This window comes from Canis aureus, chromosome 35 (assembly GCF_053574225.1).
Source record: "Canis aureus isolate CA01 chromosome 35, VMU_Caureus_v.1.0, whole genome shotgun sequence".
Classification (NCBI taxonomy): domain Eukaryota; kingdom Metazoa; phylum Chordata; class Mammalia; order Carnivora; family Canidae; genus Canis; species Canis aureus.
The window spans coordinates 25,909,940-25,920,987 of record NC_135645.1 but is presented as its reverse complement, the minus strand read 5'-3'; the positions used below and the strand labels follow the sequence as shown (position 1 = coordinate 25,920,987).

Sequence of the window (11,048 nt, the reverse complement as noted above, 5' to 3'; positions counted from 1 at the left end):
AAAATATATATAGATGGCTCCCTGTTTGGGAATAAGCAATAGCCTAACATAGTGATATAGGGGATTTTTACACATCACATTACAGAGTGAATGGATTCTCCTCCCTTCCAACTTTAATTTAAAGAGGATAAAAGAAAAGCATAAGGGCCTTAGCATATCGTCTTCGGACATAATAAACTGAGTAGGACCTACAGAGGACAACTGATGACGTGAAGCCACCACAAATAGGACGGGTAAAATCTGCCTCTTGCAGAGAGTGAATTTGGTGTTTTCCTTTTAGTACCTTCTGTGCACTAAGGATATGAGCCTCCGTTCCTCACCAACAGACTTGTTGGATTGAGCCTTTCAATATTTAAATTGAATTCCCAGGAGCTGTTAAGGTCTGATGAGACAGACGGTTATCCAGCAATATTTATATAATACTTTTGTGACCAAATTATCAATTTAAGGTAGGGACATTGACATGGAAACAACTTATCCTAATACAGTCCTTAAAATGTGTACATCATGAAATTTGGCTATTTTGTACAAAATGATAAAATGTGTAATGCTCCTGTGTATACACTAGAGGACACTCATCTACTATGTTCTGTTTGAACAAAATTGACTACCGTTTTTCAAACCAGTGCGTAGAAGAATCACCTTGGAATCTTGTTTAAAATATGTACCTTTGGGCTGTGGAGGGGCCATGAATCTGCATTTTTAGTGAGAGACTACCTGGGAGCATGGTAAAGCGGGTGGCTTGTGGAACGTGGCTGCTGGACTTGAAACCTGCCTTTGCTGCTTGTGAACGCAAATGATTATTTACCCTATAAGCTCAGTTTCTCATCCAGCAGATGAAGTTGGAAATAGCACTTACCTCAAAAGAGGAAAAGAAAAGAGAAAGAAAAAGAGAGAGAGACAGAGAGAGAAAAAAGAAGAAAGAAAGAAAAAAAAAGAAAGAAAAAGAAAGAAGAAAGAGTGAGCACTTTCCTTTTAGGGTTGTTTTAATGAATGATTAAATGAGTTAACTTAGAACATACAACCTAATGCCTGGCCATAAATATTCATTCTGTTATTAAAGCATTATTTTTAATAAAGACATTCATTGATTTTGTTGTGGGAAGATTTGAGAAACACATGACTATGCTTTAAAGAAAAAAAAAATAGCCCTTCTCCTGATACTCTGCAGCTGGGGTGAGACTTCAGGTCCTGACCCTCAGCTGGGTGATATGGGAAGGCAGGAACCAAAGGTGCAGGATGAATGGAGCAAAATAAAGCTGGTCTTCCCTGTTCTGCTAAAGAACTTGTACTTTATTCAGAGGTCGGTGGCAATCCTTTGAAGGAGGCAGAAGGTGGCACGATTGGATTTACATTTGGGATCCTTGGCTCCGCAGCAGAGTGGGGGGTGGAATGTGAGGGGGAGGCTGGAGGCCGCTGGGTGGGAGGGCTCAGGCGGTCCAGCGCTGCTCACCTTGACCCTAAGGAATAGTCTCCAGAAAGTATTGGGATTGTTCGCGTTACTGACTCTAAAAATAACAATTTTGAACCTTATACATAAATCCTTTCTGTTTGTAACAGAGCCAAGTTTGTAATAAACCACTCTCCCTCCACGCCACCCTAGGAGTTGCATGCACTGTCGAGGATATACGGCACCCAGTAGGCAGGCACCCCAAGTTTCAAGGCAGCAGACCCTGCAAACAGGACTCAGGGGAGCTGTGCAGGCACCGAGGAAAAACTGGCCTGCTCTCCCCTCAGCACCAGAAGCCGAGAAGGGGGTACCTCTGCATCCACGAGCTGAGCCTGTGGATGATGGGGTGGATTGCCAGGAACATGGCAACGTTGCAGGGTCTGACCTAAGAGAAATAAAATTCTGGTCTATCAGGTCCCCTGCCAGGGTCGGTGGAGCTGCCAGGGGAGCAGGGGGTGCGGATGGGAGAACTGGGGCTCAGGCTCCCTCTTGACTCTGCCTGGAATTCACCACCACTGTTCTGCTACTGTCAAATTAGGAGGGTCAACACTGGGGGGCTGGGGGGGCAGAGGACTAGCTACCCGACTCTTTAATACCTGAGGAGTGACTGGGTGATTTCATGAGAAAGGAATTGATCCCTGGGGGCTCCTCTGCAAGGTCCCTTCCTGCCTGTGCACTCAGCCAAGCTTTCTATCTGGTCTCGAAGAAACGTATCTGATTCTAAGTCTGAAAACACGCAAAATGTTAGGTAGATAAAACAGCTCTTGCCTCTGTTAGGCTCATTCAGATTGCAGACTCATGGGGTATTATCTTAGACTGTTTAGAGATAGAACCAAATCCAATGGCTTTCAAATTTGTGTCAGTATCAGATCCCTTGAAATGGAATGTCCAACTGCTAGGTGGACAGAAAGCAGAGCTGCTTCTATCGAAGGAGGTTTCTGGTTGGCAGTGCCTCTCCTGGTTGTCATACTTCCCACGCTCTATCATGTGACTTGATTCTTTGAACCTCTAGGACCTAGAAAAGCAAAGCTATGTATGATTAAACCAATTCTTCCATTTGGTGGAGGGCAAAAATGAGTCCCAGAGAGGTAGGTATTATTTGAGTAGGGTGCAGAGGCAATGAGGGTGGGAATGCACAGAAAGAAAACTGAAGGTACTGTACACATTCATGGTAGAAAATAAAGTTTGAGGGCCCCCTGGGGGGCTCAGTGGTGGAGCGTCCGCCTTGGGCTCAGGTTGTGATCCCAGGGTCCTGGAATTGAGTCCCGCATCGAGCTCTCTCTGCCTGTGTCTCTGCCTCTCTCTGTGTGTCTCTCATGAATAAGTAAATAAATTCTTTAAAAAAAGAAAAAGAAAATAGAGTTTGGTAAGGATTTTCTTAATGGTTTCTTTGGCGTTGGATCAGTGGGTCAAGAAGAAAGACAAATTGAAATGTGTGAGGAGTGAGAAGGTTTAACTCAGATCCGGAGAAGAATTTCAAACTTTGGAACTTTGATGTCTCCTGCCTGGAATGTGTTTGGTGGAGTAAAGCTGATTATCTGTCTAGAGAGAATCAAAGCAAGCTTTGAATTATAGTCCTGCCTTCAAGTGGAGACCTTCAGCCCTCCCAGCCGTTAGTCATCATCATCCTTGGCATTATCAATCACCCATTAAAGGTCTTTACCAGTCAGACACAGAGGTGCATTTCCAGCCGGACACCGTGAAGGTCAGTAGTTTAGACAGAAAACAACAGGGCTATTTCCTGATAATTCATGGGGGAAGCATTACCCAGTTCCAACCTGTCGAGACTGCTTTTAGGCAATGGGCTTGAGCAATGGAAACCAGAGCAAGGCAGGAAGGCCCACAAGGACCACCAGTGGAAAACAAACAGGGCTCAATAAACGACCCCCCCCCTCGCAAAGTCGTCACAGACCCCAATTATATCCAGGCGCAGTTCTGAAGATTACAGAAAGTTCCAAAAATCCCATACTGCCTCACTCCACCCTGTAACTGGGACCCCTCAGCTTGGGGCAGACAGGCTCTCCTTCGCTGTCCTGCCCACCACTCCCCTGCAGTGGTGTATTCAACAAACTGCCATCTCTTGTGTTTGGGCCTGTGATGAATTCCTTCACCACCTGGCCACTGGCCCCCACCCAACTGGGACACCCCACATTTGGTGGCCCCCTCTAAGCGGAACACCCCACACAATGCTTCTTTACTATGTTTAAAATCAAACTCAAAATTTACCTGGTCCAGAAAATGTGTACCCACCTGATTCAGTTCATCATACTTCTATTCTTAATTTATCTCACTGAACCTCTGTTCTTCACCTGAAAAGTACAGATAACAAGAAAGATTTCTCAGTGTTTTTATATGAATAAAAGGAAATAAGATGTGTTAGCTGTTTACAACAGTGCCTGTTAGGAATTATTTCAAAATGATGGCTAGTTTCTTCTCTGACATGGGTCTCTGATAGACCAAATTAATAAAATTTGAAAGAGGTTAAATTTTTCTATATCTTTACATCTTTTTTTTTTTTAATCCACTCTAATTCTGGGCTCTCTTATCTTTTATTTCTTCCCCATCTCCGCTGCCCTTCTTTTTATTCTGGAATAACTGTGATGACCTTTCATTAATGTGGAAGTTAAAACTGATTTGTTAAGAATCAACGTGGAGAATGAATCAGACACCAATACCCAGGACTATAGTTTGCCTTTAGTTACAAAATTTTTAGAATTCTTTGCCTTAGAAATTCACAGCAGCGGTGTTTGTTTCTCATGACTTTTGCACCTCTAGCTGGTTAAAGAACATCTTTTATCTGTAGATAATAAATTCTATGGCATTGACCAAGGGTAAGTATCACTGCAGATCAGCATTTGTTCAATCCAGGCCAGCCTAAAAAAATTAAGTGGATGGGCTTAACAACTGATTGAAGATTTTAGAACAAACTGCATTAACTTGAAGACATGTCAATAGAAATTATTCATTGATAATTCAAATTCAACAGAAACTGAACAAGGGAGAGGAAAAAATGGATGGATGAACAGCTTCAGCAAGTCTCAGTTTGTGAGATAATATCAAGAAGTCTATATATCAAAAAAAAAAAGATGTCTATTTATCTTTACAGTCAAAGGGAGAGAAGGGGAGGAGGGAGAAGAGAGGAAATGGGCAGAAAAAATACTTGAGGAAATAATGGCCCAAATTCCCCAAATTTGTTGAAAAATATCAGTTCACAAATATAAGAAGCTCAGCAAACATAGTATCGTAGTATAAAAACAAAGAAAACATAGCTTGGAATGTTGTAGTCAAACTAATGAGCACCAGCTAAAAAGAAGATCTCCAAAGACACCAAAGACAAAAGGCATATTTCATACAAAAAGAAAAATATATGAAAAATGGTTGACTTCTAATGGAGACCCTAGACAATGAAATTACATTCTAGAGTTTCAAAAGAAAAAGAATTTATCAACCCGGAAGACCATATCCAATGAAAATCTTCCTTAAAAATGAGGGTAAATTAAAAATTTTCAGCTAAGTAAAATGCCAAAAGAATCATCACTATTAGACCAGCAAAGACTACTTTTACTTCTTAATTTTAAAAAAGAAACTAACTGCTTAAAGCAAAAATAACAAACTATCAGTTTTTAACATGTGTTTATAAAACACATGACAACAATAACACAAAGGATGAGGGAGGAAGTACATGGGATTCTGCTGTTGTAATGTTCTTAACTTCACAGGAAGTGTCCCAATATTAACTCCTAGTAGATTGTGATAATTTAAGGATGAATAATGCGATCACTAAACACCAGTTTAACAAAAACACAAAGAGGCATGCCACAAACACAGAAGAGAAATTAAGATAGAATACTATTTTTTTTTTATTGATTCAAGAGAATGGAACAAAGGAGGAACAGAGAAACAAAAACAGGTGAAAAAATAGAAAACAAACTGCAAGATGCATTTACTTGTTCACCTTGAATAGAAGAGAAATGCTCCTCTTTGTGAACACCCTAATCATTCTCACAGAACTTTTTCACATTATACCTTGCACCACAGTTATTTGTTTATAATTTTTTCTATCTTACTAGCTCTCTGAGGATGAGAACCATGACCAAATGGAAGAAGAGATGAAAACCATGCAGACCTTTAAGTTCACTAAAGATTCAGTTTTAAGTGTCTTTCACGTGACTAGCTTGCTTCCACGTGAATTAAAAAAAAAAAAAAAAGAATAGCAAAGGGTAGGTTTAAGCAATCTTTACACATACTTGTCATATTTTCAAAGAAGCTTTTTGCCCCACTGGCCACTTGGCTTAATCATTTCTATATGGTGCCAAGTGAACAAGAGGCCAAAAACTACCTTTAACCCAGATGGTGAAGAGGTTTCTTGTTGATTAAGGCCAACTCCAACTAACTGGTTGTGTGGCCACAGCACAGTCAGCAGTGAAGAATGTCACAGTTGCCTAAGCAGCCATGGGTACAAGTGGGAGAGGTAACAGCACACCTGATACGTAGCACGATCCTGATTTAGAGTGTCATAATGCTCATCTTTACTGTGACTGCAGTCCCTGGGTTTTCCAGAACTATCTCATAAATACACTGTTAATTATCAGATAATGTGTTCAAATTTGAGGTTCAGAGTATGTGATCATCATATTTATGACAATATTTTTCATATGAATGAACATGGAGTTTCCCAAAACATTCTCTAAAAGCTCATCAATTCTAATTTTTCCCACTGCTATTCTGCAAACAATAAGATGCACTTTGCTAACTTTGGTCCGAGTAAATGAACTCACTTCATTATTACTCTTGTTGTTACAAAGACTTCCTGGAGTAGTAGTTTGCAAACAAACACTTTTGGAAAAAAGTGTTTTTATAGGTGAAACTTGATGATCTAGGTAGAAGTATACTGAATGCAGTTTCAGGATTTATTGGTGTACATTCTCTTTTAGTTCCTTAATTTCCATATCATATATGAAAAGACAAAAGAAGTGAATTTGCCATTACCTACATAAATTTTTTTGAAATGAATTCATTTTCCCTAAAGCTTACTAAGAGGAAAAGCTAACCCTAAAGTCATAACCAAATGTTTTACAGTACAAAAAAATCTGAGTACCAGGAAATGAGCATTTATTCAAATGCTCTTTTACTCAGTGTCTGGTCCCATTACATATTTTAAAATCTACTACAGAAGCAGTCAGTAACTCTCAGCAGACTTCTGGTCAGAAAAGCATCACGGAGTCAAGTCATTTGGCTGACATTTCATAAGAAAAATTTACAGCAAATCTCTCTCCTTGAAATTTCATTTTTCTCCTGGGAGTCTATTCATGGGCATTTTCAAATGCTATTTGAAATCTTGTAAGCAGATGACTCAGTGTTAAAATCCAAAGTCATCCAAATCACCTTCCCTCCAAAGTATAAAACGGACAGATGCAAATATGGAAAATAACTCATTTTCACCAACAGAAGAGATTATTGAATGCAGTGTGGATTTTAGCTTTTTCTTTTCTTTTTTAAGGTTTTATTTATTTTGGAGAGAAGACAGGTGGGGCAGAAGGAGAGTGAGAGACTCCTTAAGAAGACTCCCTTCTGAACATTGGGTTCCCATCCTATGTCTTACAGTTCATGAGCTGAGCCAAAAATCAAGAGTCAGATGCTTAATCAAACAAGCCACCCAGGCGCCTTGCTTTTTTTTCTTTTAACACCACAATTCTCATACTTTTTGAATGCCTATTGTATTTGAAGTCAATAGCACAGATATCTTGCTTGTGGTTTTTATATATGACTAATTTATTAAGATATAATTCACATACTATAAAATTCACTCAGTTAAAGGGTAAATTTTTAGTATATTCACAGAGTTGTGCAATCATTGTAATAAGCAATTTTGAATATTTTCATGATCCTAAAAAAGAAACTCTGTACCCATTACAGTAACTACTCATTCTCCTCAATCCCCTCTGACCTAGGCAACCATGAATCTAATTTCTATTTCTAAAGATTTTCCTACTCTGACCATTTCATTTAAATGGAACTGCAAAATATGTGGTCCTTTGGAACTCACTTTTTTCACTCAGCATAATATTTTCCAGATTCACCCATGTTGTAGTATGTCTAGTACTTCACTGATTTTATTGCTGTATTCTGTTCTCTAGCTATACCACATTTTATTTATTCATTCATCACTTGATGGCTATTTGTGTTGTTCCCATTGTTGGGACATTATAAATAATTCTACTTTGGACATTCATGTACAAGTTTTTTATGGACATGAATTTTCATTTCTTTTTTTTTTTTTTTTTTTTTTTTTGAATTTTCATTTCTTAGTATACACCTAGGAGTAGAATTGCTGGGTCATATGGTAACCCTACATTTAACCTTTTGAGGAACTGCCAGTTCCTCAAAATCAGTTTTGGGAACTGATTTAAGAACTAGTAGCCTACAATAAGGACCACAGTAAGTTGAAAGACAGCTGCCATGGGATATGTTTCTTAAAATCCATAATGAATTTTCAACTTCTAGTAATGGCAGGTAGAATAATTTTGACCATTTGCTCCCAGAAAATCTAGATAAACTTTCTTCAAAAAAATCGAAACAATCAGAAAATCTAGACAAACTTTTTTTCCAAAAAATCTACTTGTAGATATTAGAGAGCTAACTAGGCAGTGAGGATCCTTAGGGACAAGACTGAGGAAAGGAAGGAAAATAATAAAGGTAGAACAATACAGATGAGGCTACCAGTTGGTCACTTTTCTCCTAAGAGTATATACCAACTATGGAAGAGATGAATAAAAAGTTGAGCAGAGTTTTGATACCTTCATCTGAAGGGAGTACAAAAACTAGATAATTGGGCTAATCAAGGAATGGTGGTGGGGAGGGGTAGGGCCCTAGTAAATATCACAAAGGTTAAACCATGAGAGTATAGAAATTATTTTTTTTTGAGAGTATAGAAATTAAGATTTAGTTTGGTCATATATTTTAATCCTTGATACTATATCAAAGTGAACTTGTGTTGCCAGTAGTTCTAGACACTCCTCAGAGCAATGTAAATCCACTTAAGAAGAATTCAAAAGTCCTTTGAGTCCTCTGCAAGATTAAAGAAACTTTAAACTTTAAACTCAAATATATTGGTATGCACATCAAATGCCCCAAAGAAAAAAATAATTTTCAAACTAGATTTTTTTTTTAGGCTCCACACTGAATGTGGGACTTGAACTCATGACCCCAAGGTCAAGGGTCACATGCCCTACCAACTGAGCCAAGCAGCCAACCCTCAGACTTGATTTTAAAAATAAAACACAACAACTATAGGCTGCTAATAGTTAGTAGACCTTAGTTATAAACATATAAAAAAATTAAAAGATGGATAAAATCATAACATATAAATCCTTATGGAGCTAAATTGTTATCAGACAAAATGATTTTGAGGCAAAATCATTACTAAAGTTAAAAATAAATACTTTTAATGATGAAACAGTCAATTTACCACAAAAATATAGCTGTATGCACTTATATCATCACATTTTATAAAGCTGAAAATAGACTCTCAAGGAAAAATAACGTATCTATAGAGAGAGAGCTGTATACCTCTCCTGGTTACTGACAGAACAAACATAAAACTTAGTAAAGTTAAAGAATATTTAAACAATATGACTAATAAACACGACTTAATTCACACATACAAAACATGGAATTTAACAACAGAAAAGCAAGTGAACAGTTATTATTTACAAAAGTTGGTCTTATCCTGGGCCAAAAAGCAAGTCTCCACAAACTTTCAAATGACTGGCATCATACAGAAAATGCAGCCCACATGCAATTGAGCTGGAGAATAACAACAAGCAATGACTATAAAATCATCATGGATTTGAAAGGTATGTAATCCACTTTTTAACATTTTTTTAAATGTTATTTATTTATTTATTTTAGAGAGAAGAGGGGGTGGAGGGAAGGGAAGAGGGAGATGACGGGGGAGAGAATATCTAGCAGATGCCCTGCTTAGCATGGAGCCCAAAGCGGGGCTCTATCTCATGACCCTGAGATCATGAACTGAGCCTAAACCAAGAGTCCAATGCTCAACTGACAGAGTCACTCAGGCACCCTGGTATGTAATTCATTTTTAAATAATCCATAGGCCGAGGATTAAAAACAATAGCAGTCTGGAATAGTTTGAGCTGAAAGAACATGAAAATATGCTATATCCAAATCTATGGGATATACTTGAAGGGGTCCTTAGAGTGGACTTAAATAGCCTCGGATGCAAATATAAGAAAAGAACCAGGCTGAAAATGAATGATCTAAGCATTCTTGTCTACAAGTGGGGAAAAAAAAAAGCAACTTAATCCTAAAGAAAGTAAAAGGAAGGAAATCATAATGAGCACAGAAAATGATGAAATAGGGTCAGCTGAGTGGTTCAGTCAGTTAAGTGGCTGCCTTGAGCTCAGGTCATGATCTCAGGGTCTTGGGACCAAGCCCTGTATCAGGCTCAAGGCTTCTCCCATTGCCCCTCCTTCTGCTCATGCTCTCTCTTGCTGCTCTCTTTCTCTCAAATAAATAAATATCTTTAAAAAGAAAAGAAAATGATGAAATAGAAAAAAACAAAATTCAACTGAAAAGATTTACAGGACCAAAGTTGTTTCTTTGAAAAAAAAAAAAAAAAAAAAAAAAAAGCCACCCCTAGTGAGACTGATAAAGAAAAAATAGGGGCAGCCTGGGTGGCTCAGCGGTTTAGTGCTGCCTTCAGGCCAGGGTGTGATCCTGGAGACCCGGGATCAGTCTTCCTGCAAGAAACCTGCTTCTCCCTCTGCCTGTGTCTCTACCTCTCTCTCTCTCTCTGTCTCATGAATAAATAAATAAAATTTTAAAAAGAAAAGAAAAAAATAGAAAACACAAAGAGATCATAAAAGGAATTAAAAACAGACAATAAAGGGGATCCCTGGGTGGCTCAGGGGTTGAGCGCCTGCCTTCCGCCCAGGGCGCGATCCTGGAGTCCTAGGATCGAGTCCCACGTCGGGCTCCCGGCTTGGGGCCTGCTTCTCCCTCTGCCTGTGTCTCTGCCTCTCTCTCTCTCTCTGTGTGTCTCTCATGAATAAATAAGTAAAACATTAAAAAAAATAAAATAAAATAAAATAAAAACAGACAATAAAGATAGGGTTCTATAAAATTCTGAACACTTTTACGCCAATGGATTTGAACATTTATATGGAATTGACAACATCAAAATCAATACAATTTTCCAAATACAACAAAAGAATTAAAAATAGGAATAAATCTCTTTAATTGCTTGATCCAAAATTTAAAACCTTTCCACAAAATATTCCAGGCCCAGTAGACTTCAGCAGTGAATATTACCAAGTACTTAAGAAGTAACACTGATCTCACACACTCATTTTTCAAAAAGTGGAAATATTTCCTGACTCATTCTATGAGGCAGCAAAACCCTGATACTAAAACCCTGCAAGGACATCATGAGAAAGGAAAATTTCAAGGTAACTGCACAAATCAACACAGAGGCCAAATTTCTGGGCAAAACATTAACAAAGTCCAAAAATACATAAAGAGGATAATTCATTGTTAGGGGCACCTGAGTGACCCAGTTGATTGCCTGCCTTTGGCT

At 38.4% G+C, this 11,048-nt stretch overlaps 1 long non-coding RNA gene across 1 annotated transcript in view; it reads right to left on the bottom strand.

Annotated features, from left to right (window-relative positions):
* Positions 1-691: 691 nt before the first annotated feature.
* The window catches only part of LOC144305152 (uncharacterized), a 38,484-nt gene continuing 28,127 nt past the window's right edge, over positions 692-11,048 (bottom strand). The window contains exons 2-3 of the long non-coding RNA XR_013372189.1: positions 3,701-3,759; positions 692-2,465 (exon numbers count right to left, since the gene is read on the bottom strand). This is a non-coding gene — a long non-coding RNA (uncharacterized LOC144305152). The remainder of the gene's footprint in view (positions 2,466-3,700; positions 3,760-11,048) is intronic.